The sequence below is a fragment of the Pelodiscus sinensis genome, chromosome 6 (assembly GCF_052426305.1).
Source record: "Pelodiscus sinensis isolate ZL-2025 chromosome 6, ASM5242630v1, whole genome shotgun sequence".
NCBI lineage: Eukaryota > Metazoa > Chordata > Testudines > Trionychidae > Pelodiscus > Pelodiscus sinensis.
In genome coordinates, this window is record NC_143057.1 from 49,326,751 (window position 1) to 49,341,868 (window position 15,118).

General features: G+C 48.4%; 1 protein-coding gene across 5 annotated transcripts in view; it reads right to left on the reverse strand.

The window, feature by feature from the left end:
- Positions 1–15,118, reverse strand: part of AUH (AU RNA binding methylglutaconyl-CoA hydratase) — a 214,421-nt gene that overhangs the window by 73,715 nt on the left and 125,588 nt on the right. The window lies entirely within an intron of this gene.

The following is a 15,118-nucleotide window of genomic DNA, read 5'->3' on the forward strand; positions in this document are numbered from 1 at the left end:
TTGTGTGGCAAACAGGTCTATTGAGGGGTGATACTATTGGTGGAAGAGCCCCAAAAGGATATGTGGGTTGATTTGCCACTCCTGTTCAGTGGGTAGCGACCTCCTTAGTGTGTCGGCCATGGTATTGAGGTTGTCCATAAGGTGTATGGCCATGCTATAGATATGCTGTGCTTCAGGCACCAATTCCAAAGTGCAAGTGTTTCTGTGCATAGGACTGATCAGCCTGATGATTTATATGAAACATTACAGTGACATTGTTTATGTATAGTCTCCCATTAATGCTGCTGATTAAGGGGAGAAAACACTAGAAAGCGTATCTCAATGTCTTCAGTTCTAACACATTTATGTGGAGACCTCTATCTTCACATGACCACAATCCCTGGGCCGTGTGATGCTCCAAGTGCGCGCCCCAGCCAGTGAGAGATGCATCGGTCTTCATTGAAATGGACAGTTCTACAGTAGCATTTTCCTGTTTTACCCACCAGAGAAGAGATTTCTTTAATGAGGATGGGATGGTGATGGGCTTTGATACTGTGTGGATATTGGGTTTGCAAACCATCCTGAGCCACCCCTGCACACACCTTGTGCAAACATACATTTCTGACTACAAAGTTGCAAGCTGCCATTTGACTCAGGAGTTGTAGACATTCATGAGCTGTTATTCTGGGAAAGGATTGCAGCAGCTTGATCAAGTCTACAATTTTGTGAAAACTGTCTGTAGGAAGAAAAGCGAAAGCACATGTGGAGTGCAGGTAAGCACCTAAACATTGAATTTTCTGAGTGGGTATGAGATTTGACTTGCTCTCATTTATTTATAGACCAAGACGTTGGAAGACATGTCTTGTGATCAAAAGAGTGAGCCAAGCCTCAATTTCAGAGTGTGTTTTGAGGAGTCAATTGTTGAAGTAAGGAAATATGATAATGGCTTCTGCAAGTATGCTGTAACAACTGAAAGCACCTTTGAAAAAACTCTTGGAGCTGTAGAGAGGCCAAATTGTAGGACCTTTTACTGCTTACCTACAACAACCTGAAGAAACTGTCTGTGAGCCGGATAGATAGAAATATGAAAACAGGCATCTTGCAATTCAAGGCACAAGAACCAGTCGCCTCTTTCCAAGGCCAGTATGATGGTGGCAAGAGTAACCATCCTAAACTTCTGCTTCTTAACAAAGTTGATCAACACTCTTAGATCTAGAATGGGTCACTATCCTCCTGACTTTTTCTTTGTCAGGAAATCAGTAAAACCCTTCTCCCCTAAACTGAATGGTAACTAAACAATTGCACCCAGCTAAAAAAGATGGTCAACCTTCTGTTGGAGAAGTCCCTCATGAGAGTGGTCCCTGAAGAGGGACTCAGTAATGAGATGGAAAGGGGGTGATGACATAAAAGGAATTGCATATCCAATCTTGATTATTCAGAGAATCTATTTATCAGATGTTCTGCTTGTCCAACTGTTAAGAAACAGTAGCAGATGGTGCTTAAATAGTTTGCATGGCATGACTGGCATTGGAATTGGTGAAAGGTTTTCATGACCCTCGACATATTCCTCAAATTTGCCTAGAAAATTGCAGTGACTGCTGTGAGTTGTTAGACAATTGGCGTTGTCCCTGCCTCAATTGCAGTTTTGTTGGTGTTGATCCTGTCTATTATATTGCTGCATATATGGAGGCTATCTGGGCCACAGATACGGTTGGTACCTGTATTGCCTTCTTCTAATTGTTTCAGGATTATGAATGCTCATAGATCTCAGGGTTGTTCGAGAGTCCTTCATAGGGTGCAGTACTTCATTAGTGTTTGTGGCAAAGAGCTTCTGGCCATCATATGGAAGATCCTCTACCTTGGCCTGGATTTCTCTAGTGAAGGCAGCAGTGTTGAACCATGAGGCTCTTCACATCACTACAGCTGTCGCTGTAGAATGGGTCGCTGTGTCAGCTGCATCTAACGCGACTTGAGGGCTGTCCTTGAGATTGTATGGCCCTCTGCTAGCACAGCTTTAAACTGCTGCTTTTTAACCTCAGGAATGTCTGAAATAAAATCGTTTAGTTTGGAATAATTGTGATGATTGTATTTGCTTAATAGTGTTGCATAATTTGTGACTCGGAATTGCAATGTAGAAGACATATATACTTTGCGTCCAAAGTGGTCCAGTCTCTTGATGTCACAATCAGAACGGTCGGATCTAAAGTGCTGTTGCTTAGTCTTTTGATGTGCTGCCTCCACCATTAGGCACAGGGTGCATTAAAAGAAACTCTGATCCCTTAGGGGGAACATAATATTTCTTGTTTGCTTGCTTGCATGTGGGGGTGGCAGTTGCTGGTGTTTTCCAGATGGCTTTTGCTGGTTCCATAATGGCTGGGTTAATTGGAAGGGTTATCTTGGAAGTTGTAGGGGTTGGTAAAATATCAGTCAACTCATGCTGGTTCTCTGACACCTCCTGTATGGTAATATTGAGTTCAGCCAACACACGTTTAAAGAGGTCTTGGAAGTGCAAAAAATTGTCAGCTGTGATGAGTGGGGGAGGCATCAGTGCTTCATCCAGAGATGATGATTCATTAGTATCAGTGATGTGTCTAGTGAAGAGTCAGACTGGTCCTTCTATATTGCATGCTGTTGTTGAGGTGATGGAGATTGTGGTGGAGGAGAGTGTTCAGGCACAGAAAAACATTTACGTGGATGGTGGTGTTTATGTTGAGGCTGCCAGGGACTCCAATACTACCATTGTGGGTGGGATATGGGAGATGCTATCCATGGGTTGCAGTATCAAGGTGGTATGTCACAGTGCCTGGTGTGTGAAGGATGAATACAGGCCAAGTACAAGGAATAATCTATGGGAAGGGATTTGTTAGGTGAACACATCATAACCACCTCCTCATCTGAGTCACTAAAAAACTTTTCCTGCAATACATCCAGCCTTGGTGCTGAGATACTGGGAGAAATGTTGGTGCTGAGAAAAGATGAACTGAAAGTTGAGGAGACCAAGAAGTCTCTATTTTGTGTATATGGCTACGCCAGCGTAGACAGTGCTGTGGTCAGTTGCACCGATGCAACTTCCGGTGACAAGTAATGTCTCAGCACCAAGCAGCCAAGTGAAAAGTGTCAGTGCTATGGTTGTGCCGACAGTGGTGCCGGGTGATGTGTTTGGCACCTAAGGTGGTAGTTGTACCATCAATGTAACATCAGTGCCGGTCACTGCCACAGCTCTAGAGGCAGGCAACTTCAAGACTGTGGTCTCGGAACAGAACTTCGTATTCGCCACTCTTAAGGTGGTGCTGGACTCGCTTGGTGCATTGTAGGTACTGAGACGAAGTGCTGGAGTCACCCTGGCACCATATGTGCTGGAGACGATTATTTGGGTGTCGAAGTGTCCTGAGGCAATGAGATGTGCTTTTTTGCAGATTTTGTGTCCTTTTGTCCTGTGGCTTATCAGATTGTTGGCCTGGGTCAAGTAAAATCAGCTTGAAAAGTAGATCTCTATCATGCCACGTTCTTGACTTCAATTTTGTGCAATGGAGGCATTTTTGTGAGACGTGAGCCTCGCCCAGGTAGCGGACACATTGAGTGTCTCCATCTGACACAGGAATTGGATCTTTGCAGGAAGAACAGCACTTGAAACCGAGGGAGCCAGGCATGGAGCTTGCTATCACTAACTATGAGGAGAAAAAAAATGTGAAAGAAAAAGCTATTTTTTTCTTTTGAATACTAAAAATGAGGGGGATAACTGACTAACTACAAGTAAAACTGGGAAAGAACCGATTTATGTAATAAACAGAACAAGGTTGGGAACACTGCTGAGCTCCATCTGTGACCAGAGGCGGTAAAAAAGGAACTGGGGGGGAGGAGGCCTTGCATATACACAGTGCCTGCACAGTAGAAGTGCACGGCAATAGGTGTCCGCATTCGCAGCCCATAGGACGCAGCTCTGGAGACACTGGAGAATGGGCTTAGCAGCAGCACGCTGACCTAATGTGGTGCACTCACAGGGACATCTCTCAAAGGAGGAGGATGTTAAATTGTGGTTATCTCGCTAATCATGTAGTCGATACAATCTGTATCGCCGCTGCACTCATTACTACATTTAAAATGCAGAGGCGCAGTGTCCTGGCCCAGCCTGAGCCAGGACTGCTTGGCCTGGCTAGTCCAGCAGCCCCTGTTCACAGAAGCTAGCCCTGTCTGCCGTGAACAGGGACTGCTGCTGGAGCAGTCTCTGCTTGATGTGGCCAGGGCTGGCCACGGGCAGTGGCTGCTCCGGCAGCAGCCACTGTCCACGGCGAACAAGGGCTGTTTAACAGCAGCAGCTCCTGCCCACGGGGGGGCCCATCTCCCCACTGGGACCCTCACAGACAGGAGCTGCTGCTGGAGCAGCCTTCCATATCCTTCTCACTGCTGCCTCTAATAGAGGCAGCACAGGGGATCAGGGTGGCAACACGCTTCCACCAACACCGGCTGTTTTTTCCCACTCCATTGGAGAGGGAGCAAGTAGTCAATACTCCAGTCAACTACCTGAAAAGCTTAAGCCTATAGGGTAGTCAACTAGCCAACTACTCACTAACATCCCTATGACTGGAGAGGTGTTAATTGGACACCCTACCTTGAAAGGGCCATTAGATATGTACTAACTTCTTATGCTAAATTATCTGTTCCATCTTGCATTTAGCTGTGACACGCAGGCTACATCTATACTGTAGCCTTCTTGCAGAAAAGCATATGCAAATGAAGCACAGTGTGGAATATCGCCGCGTTTCATTTGCATAATTAATTAGCAGACACTAAGAGCCATTCTTCATGACCTCAAAAGCTTTCTTCTCACCAACAGAAGTTGGTCCAATAAAAGCTATCATCTCATCTATTTTGTCTTTTCAACATACATATACTGACATGTCTACAACTAGACTTCATACAGAACTCCTAGTGAGAAGAACAGTTTATTGTGCATCTGTACTAACGATGTTAAAAAATGTTTATTTTTGTAAACGTGTAACCGCTGACATTTTCAGCAATTATAGGTTTATACGCAGGGGAGAGGCAGTACCTGGTGCTCACAAAGAGCCAGCTCCCCGCAAGCACAGGCTACCGCCTGGTCCCCCCTCCTGCTCTGCCACCTCTGATACAGAGGCAGCAGCATGTGGGGCAGACAGGTCTGCGGGAGTCAGTACATGTGGGGAGCCAGCTTGAAAGCCACCTTCTCACTTGTACCAGCACCTGCTTGCCTCCTCCCACACTTCTGCTTCTGATACAAGATGGGGAGTCAGCTTGGGGGAAGCCAGCTTCCCACATGTAGTGGCTCATGCCAGCCCCCTTCTGCGCTGTTGCCTTTGTATCAGCCACACCACGAGCATCTCTATGGGAAGCAGCTGCGTGGGGGAGAAGGCAACTCCACAGACGCCATTTCTCTATGAGCACCACCTCCCACATCTTCACCCCACCCCGCCTCTAATACATGCGTGTAACCATGAGAGTTAACTGATAAGCCCAGACTGATCGATTCTCAATCTACATGACTACATGTTAGCATCCCTAATCTCTACTTGCACTATCTACATAACTAAGTACAGAGATGATGGGTCTCTTCATTTGTAGAAAACCCTCTCCCCATATTAAGAGTTCTGTGGCTATGTCCTGTTATCCCCAACACAGTGAACAGCAGGTAATAATACAATTCTGTGGGGCACAATACACAAAATAGCACATTTTGTTAGTCATTCTTCACGTATTCTTATTATTGGACAGCACTGATTGGACTATTTTATTTCCAATGACTATCGTCATTCCAGAGTAGACACACCATCCCCATCTAGCAGCTTTTCTTGTATGTTGCCCTTTTCTCAGAAGTTTTAGTTTGCTTTACTATAACACTTATTTCCTGGGTTTTAGATGTTCAAACATTGGTGCAAGTGGCATCATAGAGACTTTGCTGAATAAATCTCATGACTGTAATATTGGTACAGAAGGGCATAGTTTGTTCAGTAAGGACAGGAAGGAGGAAAAGGAGGTGTTGCATTATATATCATGAATACACACACACTTACTTGATCTGAGGTCAACAAAGGGGTGAAAGGCATAACAGCTGAAAGTTTCTGAGTGAAGGTAAAGGAGGAAAACACAGAGACAATGTCATGGTAGGGATTTAATATAGATACAATACCAGGAGTAGGAGGTGGAGGAGCCATTTCTAGTACAAAACAGAAATATTCAAAACAGAAGATCTAGTAATAGAGAACTTTACCTACAAAAATAAGTTCTTGGACTGCACAGAGGAAAACTTCTCATTTCAAAAAGTGGAGGCAATAACCACAAATACTATGATTCTGTCCAATAGGGAGTAATTGGCTGCCTAATTGCCTTTTTTCAGAAGATGAAAAGAAATTTCGGTCAACTTGATCATGACATTATCACCTTTGTGATTCTAAGGAAAAAAAGAAGCGAGAGCAGCAGAATAAAGACAAAGAATTTTAAAAAAAGCAGACTTTAACAAATGTAGAAAACTGGTAGGTAAAGTCCCATGGGAAGAAAATCTAAGAGGAAAAGAAGTGCAGGACAGCTGATAGTTTATCAAAGAGACAATATTAAAGTCACGTAGGGAGAAAAATCAGAAAAGCTAAGGCACAAAATAAATTACATTTAGCAAAGGACTTAAAAGGCAATATGAACAGGCTCTATAAAAATATTAGGAGCAAGAGAGACAAAGATTTTGGTCCTCTGCTTATCAGGAAAGGAGAGCTAATAATGAATGATATAAAAGAAAAAGCTAAGGTGGTTAATGCCTTTTTTCCCTTCACTCTTCACTAAAAAGATAAATTGTGACCAGATACATAACACAATTGATATTAACAAAAAGGGAAAGAAGTGCTATCCAAAATATGTATTCAACTGAGCCGGGCTTGATGAAAGTCACCCAAGAATACTTAAAAAACTAGCTGACACAAACTTAGGACAGTGAGTGATTTTCTTTGAGAACTCCAGGAGTACAGATGAGGTTCCAGAAGACTGGAGAAGGGTAAGCATAGTACCTCTCTTTAAAAAGGAGAACAAAGAGGACCTGAGAATTATAAGACGAATCTTCCTAACTTTAATACCTGAACAGATATTGGAACACATTATTAAACAATCAATTTGTAAGCACTCAGAGGATAATAATGTTATAAGAAATAGTCAACATGCATTTGTCAAGAACAAATAATGCCAGATCTATTTACTTTCTTTGATGAGGCATTTTAACAGGACTAGGACATGGAAGGTAATCATCTCACTTTTCTCACCACAACTAAAGCCTTAGTTGGAGTACTATCTCCAATTCTTGACAACATACTTCCAAAAAGATATGGACAAACTGGAGAGCATTCAGAGGAGAGCAACAAAATTATAAAAGATTTAGAACCTCACCTATGAAGAAAGATTAAATAACCTGGGCATGTTTAGTTTTGAAACAAAAGAATGAGAGGCAATCTGATAAGTGTCTTCGCATATTTTAAAGGCTATCAAAGATAATGATGATCAATTGTTCTCTATGTCTATTGAAAGCAGGGCAAGAAATATTGGGCCTAATTTGCTGCAAAGGAGATCTAGGTTAGATATTAGGAAAAGCTTTCTAATTATAAGGATAATTAAGCTCCAGAATAGGCTTCCTAGGGAGGCTGAGGAATCCCCATTACTGAACGTGTTTTAAGAATAGCTTAGACAAACACCGCTCAGGGATGATCTAAGTATATATACTTTGTCTTGCCTCAACATAGGAGGATGGACTAGATAACCTTTTGAAGTACCTTTCAGCCCTACATTTCTATGGTTCTATGATATTCTGGAGAGGTAAAAGGCAGTGCTTAACTTCATATTAATTTGGCCATCAATTTCTCTTGTTTAAGAAAATTATGATAGGGAGGGGCATGGTTTCCAAAGCCTTGCTGGGGAAGGGAACACAAAGGTCACAGTAAACAGAGATTAGCAACTGCGTTACTTATATTTTGTCTTGATTTGTGGTGGACTGACGCCAACTAGCTATCATGAACCTCTCAGAAATGTTCTGGGAGCTCACATGAGAAATCCAGCAGTTGGTTACACCAATCATGGACATTATTCAGCCTTGTATTAGTTGTAGAATACATGACATTTTCCTACATTCACCATTTTCTTTCAGAATGTATTTGAAAGGCAAGACAGTTCCTTCATAAGAATGGCCATACTGGGTCAACCAAAGGTCCATCTAGCCCAGTATCCTGTCTTCTGATGGTGGCCAATGCCAGGTGCCTACTAAGGGCTGAACAGAACAGGTTATCATGTGATTCTACAGTGTATTTATTAACTTCTTATTCTTTGCTCTCCCAGTCTTACAAAACATGCTGTGCAGCCACAGCATTAGGTACTAGGTGATCTAGTATTCCAAGAAATAGAGTAAAAGCTAAAGGACATTTGGCACTTTCAAGTACATAGCGTAATGTCCATGGGGCTTTCTATTGCATAAGTGGTAATAAACTTGACTGGGAACAAGTTTCAAGGCTGCAAGCACAACAGTGAAATTCTGACTTGTAATGCTTCACCTGTGGGCAGGATACTAGTATTTTTACCATCATGGATCCAGTTCCATAAAAACTATTTGGGTTTAGGCCCAGTGTATTTAACCTAATGTAGGCTGCCCTAGAGTATTGTTTATTCATTTAATAAAATCTGCAGAAAATCTGATCTAAAAGCCATGTTCCATCTTATTCATAGCCAACTTTTAAGCAATTAATTCATGCATCTGGTGTCAAACGTCAGTAGATTTCAATCAACACCCGACAGCTACCAGTGCTTTTTCAGACAGAGTAATTACAGCAAACAGCATTTAGTCTTAATCTTTCTTTTTTTCTATCCAGAGTGCAATCAACAGGATCTTAAATAAGTTCTGGTTTGTTTTCCTCCTCTGATTTTTTTATATTAACCAAAATTAAAGTTCAATAAGAACACACAATTTAAATTCAGAAAGATGGAAATTCACTTTGTTTCGGTATCTTATTTCCTAGTATAACAAGTGTTACTCTGATCCCTCCTGTGGCTTTTCTATGACAAACTTCTATGGAGATTGCTTGCTAAGCCCTCACCATGCTGCTGCCTCTATCAGGGCTGTGGAACAGTCTCTGTCCACAGGAAGCTCAGACCACTCGCAGACAGGGGTTGCTGCTGTGAAGCAGCCTGTGTCTGCAGCAGGCCCAGAGAAATCTTTGGGTTTATGAGATCTCAGAATGGCTGATGTGAATGTGGTACCTTCACATTCTAAGGGTTACCTTTGCAAGTAACTTGAAACCCAAAAGGGATTCTATGATCCAGGCATCAGTTCTTATCCTGTCAGATCCGCAGCTGCTATGTTCTTATGAACAGAGTCCTGGATGCCTGAATATCTCTTCTACCATTTAGCCCATAGGCAAAGAATGGAAGCCCAAGAGGTCCTATACCAAAGGTACTGAGGAACAGCAGAGCCATGTGTAAGAGGGGGAATGGTCCCGCTATTGTGGGGAACTTTCCTGGCTTCTATACACCCCGGTGAAATGGACGAGCGAAAGGATCTGATTCCCCGCTCCCACTTCCTTTACCCCACGGCTCCCCTGATCCTGAGGGCTCCCCTTCCACTCTCCTGAGTAGCAGAGTCCTCAAAACCCCAACAAGGCTGGGCCCAGGTTTCCTGGGGCTTAATCCCCAACCCTGTAGTCACTAAGAGCAGGAGTTAGGGTGTCCCCACTCCGAGGTGCTCTCTTTACACTGCATGCTTTCTTGGCCCAGTGATCATTTCATCAGGTTCAAAGCAAATACAATTTATTAAACATCAACTGATTAAAGAGAAAAGAATAAGAAAAAAATGAGAATGGTTAAATGAGAACACACAGCCCTGCTCTGTAGCACGGGGACATCAAAACAGCAGTCTGCAGAGTGTAAGGACAGTTCACAGTCTCTTCCTTAGAGGCCCTGGATGTGCTGCAGGGGGCTGCAGGCTGGACACACTTGCTCTGGCAGTAACCACACAGCCTCAAGCTCTAAGTGGCCAGACCCCTCTCCCAGTCCAGAGCCTCTCCCCACACTTTGCAGTTCCCAGCTGCTCAACACATCCAGCTGCAGGCTGTGCTGCTTGGCCAATCTCTAGCTCCTTGCGTTGCTTCTGTTCCTTTTGGCTTTCTGAGCACTGCCAGTCTGCTGCTCAACACAGGGTCTGCGCTCCTTGAGCTGTGTGTGTCTGGCTCTGCTGCTGCAAAAACCTGCCCCTCAGCACAGCTTGCACTCCTCTTAGCAGTCTCTCAGCTCTCTCCTTGCACAGAGAGACCCAGAACAATCCCAGCTCACACGGAGGACGGGTCCTGGCCTCTTGCTTTTCTCACTGGCCTGTCCAACTTGTCAGTCAGGCTGAGCTGGAGTGTTGGCTGCTTTCCATTGTCTCTGGGGTCTGTCAGTCTCATGGACCCTTCCCCTTTTGATACTGGGAGCTGGCAAATCAAAAAACTCCCACAGAGTTTCAGTAAGGGGCTAACAGTCCCTTTACACATGCAAACTGGCTTCTAAGAATTTTGATAGTAAAAGAGTCTAAAAATGGTTCCAGCTCTATCTACTCACCTAGGGTATGTCTACACTACAAAGTTAGTTCGAACTAACGGACGTTAGTTCGAACTAACTTTCATAGGCGCTACACTAGCGCTCCGTTAGTTCGAACTTAATTCGAACTAACGGAGTGCTTAGTTCGAACTAGGAAAACCTCATTTTACGAGGATTAAGCCTAGTTCGAACTCGCTAGTTCGAATTAAGGGCTGTGTAGACCCTTAATTCGAACTAGTGGGAGGCTAGCCCTTCCCAGCTTGCCCTGGTGGCCACTCTGGCCAACACCAGGCAAACTTGTCTGCCCCCCTCCCAGCCCCGGAGCCCTTAAAGGGCCATGGGCTGGCTACATAGTTTGTGCCAGTTGCAAGGCTGCCAGCACCCATGCCAGCACACCCTGCACCTGACACCCATGAGCCAGCCACCCGAGGACACCCAGCCCTCCCCCTCTTCCCGGGACCAGCCTGGCCGCTCCCAGGACCTTGCCCGGGGCCGCAAGAGGCGGGCGCCCGCGTGGTCTAGTGCGGAGATCGTGGACCTCCTCGAGGTTTGGGGGGAAGCTTCCAATGTCCACGATCTCCGCACTAGCCACAGGAACGCGGCAGTCTACGGCTGCATGGCTGCCAGCCTGGCCGCCAGGAGCAGGTGCGCAGCCAGGAGCCAGCGCAGCCAGGAGCAGGTGCGCTGCAAAATCAAAGACCTGCGGCAGTCCTACTACCGGGCCTGCCTGCCAGGGGCCGACCCGGAGGCCTGCCCCCACTTCCAGGCTCTGGACCGCCTCCTGGGGGCTCATGCCGTCCCTGCCCCCCGGGGATGTGATAGACCCCGGGGCAGAGGGACCGCTCCAAGAGCCAGGAGCCTGCCGGCAGCCTGCCCAGGACCCGGGACTCCCGAGGCACCCCACAGAGCCGCACGCCTGTGTCGTCCGAGGCCGGGGAGGTGTCCACCTGTGAGTACCATCGTGCTCCCCTTATGTGTACGGGGGGCTGGGGCGAGAGGGAGCCCCGGGACCGTGCGCCTGGGCCTTGCCCACCACGGAGCAGCAGCTGGGGATCCTGCAGGGACCTTGGCCTTGCAGAGGGGAGCTGGGTTTCACAAACCTGGGCCCTGGGGTAATTGACCGCTGTTCTTGTTGCACCACAGCCGCAGCACCTGGGCCTGCAGGGCGCACCACCCCGCCTGCAGCAGCCACCCACGCCCGGGCCAGCAGGAGAGCCAGGAACCAAGAGGAGTACCAGAGGCGGCACCTCCAGTTCCTGGAGCAACAGCTCCGTCTCCAGGACCACTGGGTCCAGGAGGACCTGAGGCTGCGCCGGAGGAGTTTGGAGGCCCTGGAGGAGCAGGGCCGTGCCCTGCGAGGCCACGTCCAGAGCCTGCTCGACCGCTTCCCAATTCCTCCTGCTCCTGCTCCCCCTGCTCCTCCCCCTGCTCCCCCAGCTCCCCCTCCTGCTCCCGCTCCTGCTTCCTCCACACCCCCCCGTCCCTCCTGCCCCACCCTCCACAACCATTCCCCACCGACGCCCCCGGATCCGCAGTGTGGCGAGACGGGAGAGGCAGCCGGACTCCCGGACTCTGAGCTTTCCTTTCCCTTCCTCCCTTCCCTCCCCTTCCTGCTCCCTCGTCCCAGGTTTTCCCCTCCCCTCTCCCACCCTTCTTCCTCCCTCCCCCCACCCCAGTTATGTTAAATAAAGACATTTTTGTTTGAAAAACAGGTGTCTTTATTTGACAGTAGGTAGGGAGGGGAAAGGGGAAGGTGGGTTGGGTGGAAGAAGGCCCCAGTGGGGCATGCAAGGGAGAGGTCAGTCCTCCTCCTCCACCAGGAAGCTCTCCCGCAGGGCTTCTCGGATCCGGACGGCCCCCCACTGGGCTTCCCGGACGGCGGCGGTGCGGGGCTGACGGTAGTGTCCAGCCATGCGGTCAGCCTCAGCCATCCAGGCTGGCAGTAAAGCCTCCCCCTTTCGCTCACATAAATTGTGGAGCATACAACATGCTGCCACCACAGGAGGGATGTTGTGCTCGGCCAGGTCCAGACGGGTGAGGAGGCATCGAAAGCGGGCTTTCAGTCGCCCGAAGGCCCCTTCCACCACGATGCGGGCCCTGGTCAGCCTGGCATTGAAGGCCTGGCGGGAGGGATTGAGGTGCCCCGTGTAGGGCTTCATCAGCCACGGCTACAGTGGGTAGGCGGCATCCCCCACCAGGCACACGGGCATGTCCACGTCCCCGACCCTGATGTGGCGTTCGGGGAAGAAGGTCCCGGCCTGCAGCCGCTGGCACACGGAGGAGTTGTGGTACACCCGGGCATCGTGTGCTTTGCCGGACCAGCCCACATTAATGTCCATGAACTGTCCCCAGTGGTCACACACAGCCTGCAGGATCACGGAGAAGTACCCCTTGCGGTTGACGTACCGGGATGCCTGGTGTTCCGGGGCACGGATGGGGATGTGCGTCCCGTCAATGCCCTCCCCCCCCCCCGCAGTTGGGGAAGCCGAGGGCGCCGAATCCCCGGATGACAGCATCCAGGTCGGCGAGGCAGACCACCCTGTGGAGCAGCACCCGGTTGATGGCCTTGACCACCTGCGGAGAGAGACACAGCCAATCAGTGGGGCGCCTGGGTGGTTGGGAGCATTCGTGCCCTGGCAGTGCCCTGCGCCCCACTCCCGGAAGCAACCCCCCTGGCAGCGTGTAGTATGGCCGGGACAGACCGACCCCTCCGATGCGGGACGCGTTCGCCTCCTCCTGCCCCCCCTTTGTCCCTGGGGCAGCCCATCCCCTCCTCGCAGCCCCCCTCCCCCCGGCGCGGTGGCCGACGAGTGCCATACCTGCATGAGCACCGCTCCGACGGTGGATCTCCCCACGCCGAACTGGTTCCCGACGGATTGGTAGCTGTCCGGCGTGGAGAGTTTCCAGAGGGCGATGGCCACCCGCTTCTGGAGGGGGATGGCGGGCCTCAAGCGAGTGTCCCTTCTGCGCAGGGCAGGGGCGAGCCACTCGCCGAGCTCCAGGAAGGTGTCCCTCCCCATCCTGAAGTTCTGGGTCCACTGTCGGTCCTCCCAGCGCTCCAGGACGATGCGGTCCCACCAGTCGGTGCTGGTGTCCAGACGCCAGATGTGGCGGGGCACGCCGGTGCCGGGGCGCCGCCACGGCTCCTCCATGGCCCCCAGGGCGTCCAGGCGGAGAGGCAGGGGGCTGACGTGCACCAGGTGGTGCCAGGCAGCCTCAAGCCATTGGTGGCAGGCTTGCAGCAGCAAGTCTAGAAAGTGCACCAGAAGGTGCAGGGCGAGCTCTGGCTCCATGTTGCCACCTGCGGCGGCATCCCCGAAGGGAAGCACCAACACAGATGGGCACAGAGACCAACGCTTTGCTGTCCCTCAGCAAGGTTGGCAAGCAAGCAGGAAAAGCTGAGAACCAGCTGTCCGGGGGGGTCCCTTTAAGCACAAGCCTCAGATAGCCTCAGACAGCAGCCACACAAAGCAACTACTGACCTGATGCCCTGCCAGAACCTGTTTCAGCCGCCCTTAATTGCCCCCCTGCGTCCAATCAGTGTGGACGCGCTAGTTCGAATTAGCAAAATGCTAATTCGAACTAGTTTTTAGTTCTAGGTGCGTTAGTTCGAATTAGCTTAGTTCGAATTAACTAATTCGAACTAAGTTAGTTCGAATTAGCGCTGTAGTGTAGACGTACCCCTATATAGTAAGCGTCTTAACAGAGCTTTGAAAGGAGCGAAAAACCTCTACCAAAAGCAGGGCATCAATTTTTTGCATCTGAAAAAGCCCAAAACAGGAAGCACAATGTAAAACCACTATCCTGCAACATGACCTTAGATCTGATGAAAAGCTTCTTACATTTCAGTGTTGTGAGGATCTCCACAACAGATCTCTTTGATCAGATCCCTATGAGGAGCATAGAACCAAAAAGGCAAGTAGCTCGGCAAAGATCATGGTGTTGGAACTGAATACTACAGTCCACTGACCTGGGTGGATTTGGGACCACAAGACACATGTACTCAACAGTAAAAAATATTAGATCCTCATGTTGCCTGGATCCCTTCTTGCCAACTGTGCTTGGTAACCCTTCATGTTGAACTGTAATATCTGGATTCAGGTTCTCACCCTAGAACCATGTTTGGCTGCTAGATCCCAAAGCAGGCTTGATTTGTGGCTCCAGATCCCTGCTTGTCAGCTTCTGATAAATACTCCACTTGCTTTTGAGGGGTGTTCTAGGGGGAAGCTCTGTATTTGTGCTCTTTTGTGATTTTGTGGATGCCAGATCCATGCTTCATCTGGATTTTTCAGACCCAGATCTGTTTGGCTGCCAGATTCAGATCCTAACTTTGCCACTCTGGATCCATGCTCAGCTGCCAGATTCAAATCCGGGATGTACAGCCCCAAGATCTGAGCTTGCTTACAGGTTCTGATCTGTGTGGCTCTAGATCTCTTAGGGTATGTCTACACAGCAAAGTTATTTCGAAATAACAGCTGTTATTTCTAAGTAACTTTCCTAGCGTCTACACAGCCAAACCGCTATTTTGAAATTAATTCAAAATAGCGGAGCGCTTACTTCGTATTTGGTG